This window comes from Grampus griseus (assembly GCF_964374135.1).
Source record: "Grampus griseus genome assembly, chromosome: 16".
NCBI lineage: Eukaryota > Metazoa > Chordata > Mammalia > Artiodactyla > Delphinidae > Grampus > Grampus griseus.
This window is the reverse complement of record NC_139010.1, coordinates 51,104,175-51,116,803: the sequence shown is the minus strand read 5'-3', so window position 1 is coordinate 51,116,803 and position 12,629 is coordinate 51,104,175. Positions and strand designations below refer to the sequence as shown.

Below are 12,629 nucleotides of genomic sequence, written 5' to 3'. Positions count from 1 at the left end.
TTTTGTAGCTCAGCAGGACTAGTTTTGAAGACCATACAGGAAAAAAAAAATCACAAAAGGAGAGTCAAAGTAAAGGCCTTGAGAATTGCTGGGTCTTTATGCTGCTTTGAAGAGCTTTTTGTTGTGCAATAATACAAATAGCTTAGAAAGAAGGAAATAATATTTGTTTAAATGATCATTGTTTACTTCTCGTTTCAGTAGTTATTTAGCTGGTGGACGTACTGAGAAACTTCATAAGGAAGGCCTCATATTCTCTGTGGGAGAAGGATGTCAGTACATAGTTATGATATGATATGATATGATATGATAATGTTACTTCTCAGGTGCTATAGGATCTCAGTAATGAGAGTGAGCAGCTGGAGGTGGGGCACAGAAGGGAAGAGCTTCACAGTGGAGGTGACACTTGAGCAAGGTATTGAAGGATGAATAGGAGTTTACTAGGTTAGGAAGTGGGGATTAGAAGTGTACAGACTCTTCTGGACATTTGCATTTTGGCCCATGACAGTGCTTCCCAGCATTTTTCATTGACTTCTTCTCTTTCTTTATCTTCACTTTATGTCAGAGGGGAAAAGCAACCACAAGTGACTAACTGAAATAAGATACTCTTATTTTTTCTATTATTTTTGATAAGAGGTCTTAAAAAAGCAGTTAATTCAGTTTGTTTGGTTTAGATAGTACCTTTATTCTTCTCTCATACTAATACATTGATATCACAATGTATTAGTAAAAAAAATGTGCAAAGAGAATTGGGTTCCTGCAGAAGTAGACATCAGGAACAGTCATTTTCTTTTGGGCTTTATATCTGGACCCAGTTGAATTCTTGGTCTCCAAATGATTGGTTTTATCTGCTTTTCACAAGATTAGTACAGTCTTTTGTAGCTACACATATGTAGGTTTTTCCTGTAAGAATTTGAGATCTTCCTTGTTATGTTGTGTCCATGATCATGGATTTTTCAGAAGAGCTCTGTTTAAAATGTTCTGCTTTGTTGACCCCTTAAGAATACCACGGATCGATTGGTTTTAGGTTTGGAATGTTAACTTTATATACTAGGCAACTAGCGTCGGTTATCAAATCAAGCGTGAGGTGTGTAGCATGATGGCAAGGCACCTACATGGAGACATTTTCCTGACGTTTTCAGTTTCCTCGTCTGTAAAGTGCGAATAATAATGGTACCTCCCTCACAGGGCTGCAATGGAAATTGGGGGAGCTAATGTGTAAAACACTTAGCAGCTGACGGAAGTGTTGGTTCTTCATCCCCATCCCCAGCTGCCGGTGGAAGGTAGTGAGCTTGGTCTGCACTGTTTGCTGATGGACCCTAAGCATGCCAGGTAATTGCCATAACCTTTGGCTGCCTTTGACAATGCCATCAACCACTCGGTAATATTGGTAGTCTTTCCTGTGCCAGGCCTCTTTCCACTACAACTGGCTGTTGTAGCTCCAGGGTAATTTAATAGTAATAGAAGGTGAATCATTTATTCAGTAAATATTTATTGAGTACCCACGACCCAGACTCTGTAGGGGTTGTGAATGGCGATTTACCAAATAACTAGGGTGTGGACCCTGCCCTTGGGAGGGTGCGCTCATTGTTGTAAACAAATAGTAAGGCAGCAGGAGGCCATAGCGAGAGGTAAACTAGTGAAGTGGTTAAAGCGTGCTGATTCTGGAGCCAGGGTGTGTGGGTTCCCATCCCAGCTCGTCTGCTTACCAGTTCGCCAGCCAGATACCGTCTCTGTGCCTCAGTTTCCTCATCTGTACAATGCGAATAATCCTAGTACCTCCCTCGCAGGGCTGCAACGGGGATTGGGTAAGCTAACGTGTGAAACACGCATTACTGCAGCTGATGGAAGTGTTGGCTCTTCATGCCCATCCCCAGCTGCCGGCAGAAGACGGTGAGCTTGGTCTGCACTGTTGACTGAGGGATCCTAAGCATGGCAGGCACATAGTAGGCACTCCTCCTGAATAAATATGTTGAAAGATAAGGGAGGGTGTGACGATGGGCTTTGTGAGTCTAGCTGAGTGAGTAAACGATGGAGTTACGGGTCCAACAGGGAGTCAGAAACTTTCTAGTTTACTCAGTTTCTAGATTTCTGTCCTGCTCATTCGGAAGAGAGATCGTTATGATTAAAGAATGCCGTTTTTATGAGAAGGTCTTCCTGAGAAAATGCAACAGCACAGAAGATGGTTCTTCCCGTGTCCTCTGCTGGAGGGGAAGGAGGGCTCCCAGCGTAACCTTTCACCTCCTGAGGGCATCTTATGCGGGGCTGGCCTCCTGGGGGTTGTTGTGGCCACTCCTGTCATCTGCTTCTTCCCTGCTCTTTCTCTCTACATTGAACAAACATCTTGAAGGTAAATGTCAAGACTAGGAGCTTAATTTGTCACATTGAGTGCGGCTGTGTGTGGAACTGCACTTTGCATTTTAATGTCCTGCTTATTCCAGAAAAGTGGCATTTTACAGATTTCCTGTATTATTCATGAATTTCAAGCCTTTGTGGTTTTAAAAATAAAAGTTCAGGTAATAACCGAGAGTAAAGGGAAGTTAGACTCTGTCAGGGTTTCTCACCCTTTCCCCATCTCATCGCTTTTCCATTTTTTAAGCATTTCTTACCTTGTTCCTATGTCATGTACCCTGATGTCAGGAAGAGACACACATGGAGTGTTAACCCAGGCATCACAGCTGGCCTCTTTATTAGCTTCAAAGTTCCCAAGAGAATGTGTGTGGGAAGAAAAAACATCCCTGACCTGCGTAGAGAAATATGAACAGGTCTCTAGCAGCAGGCAAGTATACCCAGCCTTTTCCTGCGGCTGAAGCGGATGAACCTTTCTTAGCTGAGGCCTACCCTCGGCCACTTGGCACTGACAGAGTGTGAAGGCCCCCAAGGCGGTTATCCTGCTTGTTGGGTGTGTGGGCAAACGCTGAGCTGGTGGTCCTCCAGCTGCTTTTCTAAATTATGTGTTTTTAATGAAAACACAGGTTGGTTCAGGTTGCAGATCAACCTGGGCAGAATGTGCTGAGGAAGTTCCTCCCCAGAAAGGCCTGGAAGGAGCAGTATTTTAGCTGGAAGCCAGGTGGTGTGAAAGCTCCTCACAGAAAGGCCACATCCCCATGGGCACATGAATCTAGGTTGGGAAGCACACTCCAGGGGCAGGTACATTCTCACGTTGGGTTGCTTAGCAGGCCACACAGTGACTGTTTCCTAGCTCTCCTGGGAAGTGCTGCTGAGGGCTGGAGGACTTTGTGGACCTCTGTACTCAGGGCTCAGTCCTTATCATCAGGCATTACAGGGCACTTTGAAGAGCAGTAAGAAATATCGGGGAAAAAACCCCATGATGTTAAGACTGCGTAAAGAATAAGGATCAACTATAATAAAAAGTCACAACAAATGCTGGAGAGGGTGTGGAGAAAAGGGAGCCCTCCTACACTGTTGGTGGGAATGTAAATTGGTGCAGCCACTGTGGAGAGTTATCCATTCTATATATAATAGTTTGCATCTGCTAACCCTAAACTCACAATCCATCCCTCCCCCCTCCCCTTGGCAACCACAAGTCTGTTCTTTATATCTGTGAGTCTGTTTCTGTTTAATAGATAAGTTCATTTGTGAAAACACTATGGGGGTTCCCCCCAGAAACCTAAAAATAGAGTTGCCGTATGATCCAGCAATCCCACTCCTGGGCATGTATCCAGAAAAACAACTATAACTCAAAAAGATACATGCACCCCTATATTCATACGGCAACACTATTTACAATAGCCAAGACATGGAAACAACCTAAATGTCCATCAACAGATGAATGGATAAAGAAGATGTGGTCTATATATACAATGTAATATTACTCAGCCATAAAAAAGAATGAAATAATGTCATTTGCAGCAACATGGATGGACCTAGAGATTATGATACCAAGTGAAGTAAGTCAGAGAAAGACAAATATATGATATCACCTATATGTGGAATCTAAAATATGACAGAAATGCACTTATCTATGAAACAGAAACAGACTCACAGACATAGAAAACAAACTTACGGTTACCAAAGGGGAAAGTTGGTGGGGAGGGATAAATTAGGAGTTTGGGATGAGCAGATACAAACTACTGTATATAAAATAGATGAACAAGGTCCTACTGTATAACATAGGGAACTATATTCAATATCTTGTAATAACCTATAATTTAAAAAAATACGTAACTGAATCACTTTGCTGTACCCCAGAAACTAACACAACATTATAAGTCAACTATACTTCAGTAAAAACAATAAATTAAAAAAATGCCCAAATCCCAAAATTAATGAAAGGAAAAAATACCTGGCCATATACTAGTGAAATATCAGTGATTGCCTGATATAGCATGTATTATTTTTAGAAGTCCTTAAATGATATTAATAAAATACTGTGTATGTTCATTGAAATACAAAAGGATCAACTATAGTAAATATTATTTAAAATACATCACAAAAATGGAGGCTGGAGGTGGATTGCTGGAAGTTAACACTTTAACCACAGGCAAAGTGTTAGGATTGATGGGGGGAAAATATAGGGGTGCCACTCAGTTACTCAGATAATATTTATTTAGTGGCTACGTACCAGGTAACAAGTCATGTATTATATGGAGGTGTGTGTGTGTATCAGAGAGAGAGAAAAAAGAGAGAGAGAAAGAAACAGACAGACCGATGGGGACCTTAAATAGGTGAAAAGGAATTTCATCTAGGATTTAAAAATCCCTTAGACTCTTCTTGGCTTTCACCAAGAAGACAGCATTCAATGTGTATGTCTCTGCCTCTTCTTCAGTTCGATTACCTCAATTAGATATTTAGGTCTGTCTGAGTGATCAAACACCTTTGATATTTCTTATACCTCTAAGTGATGTCTGTGGGACAGATAAGTCTTTTGCTACAGTTGTTTGTGTGTTTCATTCATTCATTCATCCAACCAGTATTTAATGCCTGTCAGCCATTGTACCAGGGTTTGGATTTCGTGCTGATCAAGGAAGAACATGGTTGCTATCCTAATGCATCTTACCTTACTGAGGATCCAAACAAATAAGTGTGTAGTCATGGTCCAGGGTAGTTGATGCTGTGATGAGGAGATGCTCTAGGAGCTCAGAGCAGGGCTCTCAGTAACACTGCAGAGTCTGGAGGAAGCTGCGTCCAAGCTGGTATGTAGAGAATGAGTAGGACTTAGCCTAGGAAAGACTGTGGAGTATTCCAGGCAGAGTAGCATCCAGTGCGATAGCTGGGAGCGTGAGTGTTCCCCAGAGTGGTCAAGAGCACGAACGGCTGATGCATGAGCTGGGCAGTAGGATAGAACTATATGTACTTGTGCTAATGACGCTGAATCACACAACCAGCTATTACAGATTCTGAATTGAGGCTTTATCCTGACTGATCACCTTGGAGAGTGAGTTAGTTCCACAGAGGACCAGGTAGAAGAGTGGTCAGGTCAGCACACATTAATTCCCATTCCTTCAGCAAACCTCTTGGCTTCCTTACACTTTACTGATATTGGCCCAGTTGTGCTCACTACTCCATTTGTGAGAATTCTGGGAATTTTTTTTTTAAAACTATGTATTAATAGAATTCGTTCTTTTAGCTGCTGTTTATTGAAGACAACCTATGTGCCAGGAACTGTACCAAGGATTTTATAGATGTTCTTATTTAAACCCTGATGTGGTCCTGTAAGGGAGGAGCTGTTATCCCTGTTGTGCAGATGAGGACCAGAGGCTCATAGAGATGTAGAGCAGGGATTCAAACCCAGGCTGTTTATCTCAGAGGCTGGGCTTGGAATCCCAATGCTTGAGCGTCAAAGAAAGAACAACATGGAGGTATTTAGTATGTTTTGCGGGGGCTATTAATGGATCTTTTCAGAGTCCTTTGTGATTAATTTTAAGGTAATGAAAGCGTTATAGGATGTAGATGGTTATATCCCCTGAGGTGGTTGGCAACATAATTAGATAGTTTTGTGTGTGGTGTATTTTAAGACAGATAATGTATAAAATGCCATACTATTCCACATCATCTCTACAGTAGGACTTGTCTTAGTGAGAATGTAATTAATCCCCATCTTTCTGTGTGTAATTTTATTGTACCTGTCACGAACTAAATTTTCTAGAACTCTTGCTTGAAGTCACATGATACAAATAATAATTATACAGTAACCTTTCTCCTCTGGGCAGACCTGGTTGGAAAAATCCATGGTGAAGAGCCAGAGCTTAATGGAAAATGAGAGGAGATAATAAGAGACAACTCAGGCAGAGGTGAGTTTGACGGGGCGCCACAGGATAGCAGGAACATCATGATTACTGAAGCAGATGACGAGGAGAGGGAAACAAACCATTCAAATAATGGGGTGAACAAAATACTGAGTAAATTTTAGCATCAGATTAAAATCCAGGCTATTTCTGGTAGTATTATGGATGGACTAGTTATTCTGTAAAGCCTATCTAATGCAAAACCCTAGAATGCCAGATAAAATTAAAAGGAATATATGTCATTTAAATTGCATGGCTGATCTGGCCAGAAAGTGAGAGGAATCCTTATAAGCCTGAAATGGAGAGAAAGCAAGCAGTCAGAGGGGGAAAACCAGCATGGAAGCTGGTGGCCTCCCTGGGGAGAGCTGCTGATTTTTGGCGACCTAGAACCTTGACTGCAAAGACTGCAATCTGTAGGCAAGAGATAAACCCTGGGTTTTTACAAAACGGGGAATGAGATTGAAGCTGCCACTCGAATTCAGGACCCTTGCAAGGATGCCCTGTGGGTGTGGGGACTTGCAGGGAGTTAGCAGGGAAATTTGCTTTTCTTAACCCTGGCACTGTATGGTGCAAAATCTCTCTTAAGGATTTGTAACCAGAAGCAGGCACTGAGGAGGTTTAGGTTCAAGTTCATACTACTCCTGAGGTGTAAGGAAAACAAACAAAAAACCCCAAACTAGAATTTGGTATAAAGGGATTATGGATTGACAATGCTGCCCGGCCCGGCAGAAATGGAGGCAAATGGCCTCTGGAGAAACACACGTTCATTATAGGCCTCAGAGAGTCCCTGCAGTTAAAGTCCCAGGAAGCCCAGGCTCACAATCACCACATCATAAAACTCCTCAGGAAACCAGGCACTGCTAGCAGCCACTACTCACAGCCCAGTTGGGTCTGTAGACTTTAGATGTAATTATAAAATACTGAACCTCAAATACCCATGTTTACTGTTTTTAAAGAAGTAAAAGATGCAATCGAAAGTATGAGCAAGGAACAAAAACAATCAAAACTGACCAGGCAGATTTGTGGGAAGAGGAAATAAAAGGCCCCAGGATGAGTGTTAGAAAATTGTCCGAGCCTCAGATGAGCTCTTGGGAGCCTCAAGAACATGGAAAGGGGCAAAGGTTTGCCTTGTTTTGGAGGATCCTGGTTGAGTCTACTTGGCCATTCCAGGGCACTGTCATAGCGTTGTCAGAGTGCCTTTCCTTTGGAAGGATCCAGGCATCTCATTCCTTGATATCTAGGAAAGGTAATGGGGCATGATTCTAGGGAGTTAATTACTTAGGAAGTCAGTAATTCTAAAGACTTTTGGAGAGGTCTGTATTGACCATATAGTACTCTTCTGATGTCTTCTGGATTTTCTGTGGAATATGAGCTCAGTTTTCTCATTGTTTCCACAGGAGAATGTCTTAAACTCTTCTTCTCTTTGAAAGATATATTTAAAAGCAAAACTCCAAAAAGTTGTGGCTTATTGGTTTGGCTTAAATTCCTTATTCTCACTATTCAGCTTTAAAATAAAGGAGACATAATAGAGACATGTCCGATATATACAGTGAAGAGAAAAAAGCAGGTTGTAGAATTTGTAGGGTATGATCTCATTTATGTGAAAAGATTACATATCAACACGTCTGAATGCAGTATGTGCAGAGACTTTCTAGAAGAATACACCGTTATAGCGATTTTTTCTGAGAGTAGTATTGGGAATCTAGGGTGGAAATGGGCAAGGAGACTTTCACTTTTGAATTCATACCTTTTCATATTATTCAAAATTTTTGCTATGGGTCTCATATTACTTTCTAATATAAAAACTGAAAAAGGTTTCAAAATTTAAAATTTCAATCATATATGTAAATATTTATTCCTTGTAAGGGAGTTTTGATTGTCCTTGTTTTCTTCTTCAAGAGTACCAGTGGTACTCTTAGGAGAGAGGGAGAAACTTAAGACATACGGAATCCTACAATGTTCTAGGCACTGGGCTATGTCTGTCTCTCGCTGGGACAAACAACTACAGCACCACCTAAAAAACTAACAAAAAATCAGATAACTTCCCATAATTCCATTGGGTTTTACTTCTTAGATTTACAAATGTAGGGAGCTTGATTTTGTCAGTCTTAGTGATGATTGACCTTCACACTGGACATGAGTCTGTTCCATTTCCCTGTGGCATTGTGCCTCTCACTATTCCTTCGTACCCCCTGAGCTGCTCTGTGTTTATTCACTTAACCCTTTATTGCACATTGATGAATCCCCTACTATGTGCCCCTTCTATACCATGTACTGAATTCCATACTTGAATTTTTAAAAGACAAGTAAAATCCCTTTGGAAGCATGCAATTTTGTGAGTAAGACAAATAATAACATGCTGTGACAAGTATAATGATATCAGCACAGTTCTCACTTAGCCTGGGTTCCGGGCTGGAGGGTGAGGAATAAGTGATGGGAACGGAAGTTAACCAAGGTCCACTCTGAGGACCTAGAATGTGGAGGTGGAAGAGAACATGGACTGTGTGGCAGGGATTAGCCTTGCTCGCCAGTGTTTCCATCGTCCTCCTTTTGGACACGTGGCGGATTGACTTCCTGTCCCACTGTGGTTAGTTAAGGCTACATAATATGCCATAGCCAGTGGAATGTGGGTGGAAGTGACAAGCATTCCTTCTGGGTGGGAGCGCTCATCTGTGGGTGTGGGGCTCCAGAGCACACTTCCCCTGCCACGGGGATGGTGGAAGCATGCCTTGACACAGAGATGCACCGCTTAGCCACCACTAAGGTGGAGAGCTGGACTACCGTGTTGCCTGGACTCACAGAAGATGTGACATGAGTGAAAAATAAACAACTGTTGTGATCTTAGAGTTGCTTTTGCTCAGAACATAACCCAGCTTCTTTCAACCAACACAGTATGTGAGAAACAAAAAGCAGGTGTAGGGCAGGAGTAGCCCGCGGTGAGGTTGGAGCAGAAGGCAGGGGTCAGATCACAGCGGGCCTTGGCTGTCGCTTGCTATTTCCTAGCTGGGATGTAACACTGGCTGCTTTCCAAAGTCACATCCGATTTTACTTCTTAGCAGACTCAGAAACGTAGAGAGTTTCGTTTTGTCATTTCTGATGATGTTAGTCCCTCTTCCCCTGTCATTTGTAACCCTCTTCTGTTCCAGCATTCTCTGCTCCAAAGGGGAAGAAAGAGGAAGAGAGCTTGCTGGAATTCTGGGTTTTTAAATTATTATTATTATTATTATTTAGCGTTTTGGCTGTCTTGGTTCTTCGTTGCTGTGCGCGGGCTTCTCATTGCAGTGGCTTCTCTTGTTGCGGGGAACAGGCTCTAGGCACGCAATCTTCAGTAGTTGAAGTACGCGGGCTCAGTCGTTGCGGCATGCAGGCCCTAGAGCATGCAGGGTTTAGTAGTTGTGGCTCGTGGGCTCTAGAGCGCAGGCTCAATAGTTGCGGTGCATGGGCTTAGTTGCGCCACAGGAACTTCCCGGACCAGGGGTCGAACCCGTGTCCCCTGCGTTGGCAGGTGGATTCTTAACCACTGCACCTCCAGGGAAGTCCCTGGAATTCTTCTTATGAATCTTCGGGGGCACACACGTTTCCCCAGGGACCACGCTTGGGGGCTGTGCAAGACAACAGCGCCATCAAGTGGCCTGTGTGAAATTCTCCCTCCCACGGGCGCTTCACCAGTGTTCCCAGCCAGGATCGGGGTGGCAGCTCTCCCACTTCCAAGTAGAAATTTAGGGGTGCCTGATCTCCTCTTTGACAGGTGGGACAACACCAGCTGCGGGTCACCCAGGAGCAAGGCAAAGGTCAGGTTGCCTGGGGCTGGAGGGAGAGTGTGCTAAAGTCTGGAGGGATATTGCAGTCAAAGCTGAAAAATCAGGTTCAGAGTTGAGCCATATTTGGACGGTGGAAGAAACAGGAAAGCCGTGTGTGAGAGGCGGTGGGTGCGGGCAAGTGGGAAGTGGCCTGGATTAATTATAGAGGTAGAAGGCGAATATCTAGCGTATGTTTCTGTGGGGGACCCCAGTTCGTTTAAAGGGGTCATGTTTGAGCATCTGGAGCCGTGAGGCTTGTCTTTCGTTTTAATATTAGTCTCTGTTTTTAGGAGAGTCAGGAGCCTCAGCATGTCCAGTGGTCTCGCCTGCTGGCTGACACGGCTGGCGTAGAGAGTCATGCCATTGTCCACATCCTTTGGGATCCATGGTTCAGCTAGTTAGAATCAACTTCAGGGGAATCAGAGGAGGAAAGAACAAGTAGGAATTGTACACTTGGGAGTGTCTGTCCATGGAGGACTTTCCAACATCAAGTGAAGAGGAATTGATGAAGAGGCCTGTGTGGATGTGAGGTGGCATTGTTACTTGTCGATACAAATTGTGTCCCCTCATTACTGATCCTATTTGCTTCTCACTTCCTGTTCAGCTGCCACAAAACATAGGGGATCCAGGAGCCAACTCCCTGTTTCCCACAGTAGGAATTCCTTGTGTGCAACTGCCAGTTGTCTTTTCCAATACATTCTACCAGTTTTCTTTATTAACAAGACACTGGTTGGTTTGGATGGCAATGCTTCCACTTGAACTACTAGCCTCCCGGCCTCTCTTGGGACTAGAGCGGTCATTTTACACAGTCCTGGCCAAGGAGACTGGGATGGAAGTTCTTGGGGGCAGCTCCTGGAGAAGGGCTTACAACTGGACAGTCTTGGTTGGCTTAATCTTTTGCCGTTTGGCCTTTCTCCTGTCTTTTTGCCTGGAATGTGGAAGTTATGCCTCTCTTTGTAGGAGCTATCTTAAGGTCACAAAATAAGTCTGTTAAGAATGGGAATTTAGAAGGATAGGGAATGGGAATTTAGAAGGATAGGTCCCTGATGGCATTGCTAACTGGTACACTCTCACTTACTCTATAAAATAATAGTTATTCTCATTTGCCGTGCTGTAGGGAATTCTGGCCAGACCTCAGCTAAACTAAGACCTCAGATAATTGGATTTTCTTTATATCTCTGTACAAGAATGGCTGTTAGTCAGAATAATAACACCGAAGCTGCACAACTTCTAGAATCATCAAATAAAATTATGTTATAGTAAGTAGACTATACTTATTTAAGTGGAAGTCTGCCTAATATATTTTAGAAAGATTTTTCACAATTAGGAACAAACATTAACTTTAGAATTCAATTAACAAAACCATCTTATTCCCTAAGTATTCTGGTTAATCAGCATTTTTATACCTGATAATTTTATTTTCCTCTGCTTAAATGCTGCTTTTAAAATTAAAAAACGATGTTATGTTCTTTCAACCTATGAGAAGTTCTTTCAACCTATGAGGTGTGAAGTTTATGAAATTACTTACATGACTAAATTAAATTTAGGTCATGAACTTGAAAGAAAAAATAATTCAGCTTCACGTCTTTTTGAAGGTTAATAAAATTTATCCAGTTAATTGCAGGATATAAAGATTGCCAGTATTCTACTTTTTTCAAGTAAATATCCTCAACTAGAGCTAGCCAGCCTACAACTATATGAGTGTGTTTTTTAATTAAAGTATTTGAAACTAAAAAGTTAATCTAAAGAGATAATAGAATGAGACAAGTTCCACCCAACAGATCTCAGTGATACTGGATATTAAAGTTAGCCAGAACTTTTAAAATTAAAATATTTATGAAGTTAAGTCCTCAAATATTAAAGGTATGATATAGCATAAGGGACACATTAGAAGGAATACAGAACTATTGTCCCAAACTTCCAGGTCCAGTATGGTAAGCAGTAACTACATGTGGTTAGTGAGAATTGTGATGTGCTATATGTGTAAAATATACATTAGATTTCAAAGGCTTTTTTACAAGGAAAAGACTGTACAATATCTCATTAAAATTTTTATATTGGTTATATGTGGAAATTATATTTAGGAAATATGGGTTAAATAAAATATTAAATTCAAGCTCACCTATTTCTTTTTACTTCTTTTTTTTACTAGAAACTTTAAATCTGTGGCTCTCATTATATATTTCTCTTGGCCAGTGCCTGTCTACAATAAGGAATTGAAACAGACTCTCAGAGACATAGGAGAAAGCTTGTGAATAGACAGCATTGTTCTTATAATTGAGGAAAAAATGACATTAAAAAGCTGTCAGAAATTCTTGAAAGAAGTCTGCTTACTAGAATTTTGTGTCCACGGAGTCTCTCCTGCATAGAGCAGCCCGAGTGAATGTTGCAAAATGTAAGTCAGGCCCCATCTCCCCTGCTCAGCCCTCCAAGGGCTTCTCATCTCATTGAGAATAAAACCGAAGGCCTCATAAGGGCCTGCCAGGCCCCACAAGGTCCGGCTCCTGGCCAGATGTGTCACTCACATCTCCCTTTCTTGCTCACCCGATGATGCTGGCCGCTCTGGCTCCTCAGCTGGCTTTTG

At 42.2% G+C, this 12,629-nt stretch overlaps 1 protein-coding gene across 3 annotated transcripts in view; it reads left to right on the top strand.

Annotated features, from left to right (window-relative positions):
• The window catches only part of HTR7 (5-hydroxytryptamine receptor 7), a gene marked incomplete at both ends in the record, with an annotated part of 107,129 nt that overhangs the window by 49,816 nt on the left and 44,684 nt on the right, over nucleotides 1-12,629 (top strand). The gene's annotated exons all lie outside the window — the stretch shown is intronic.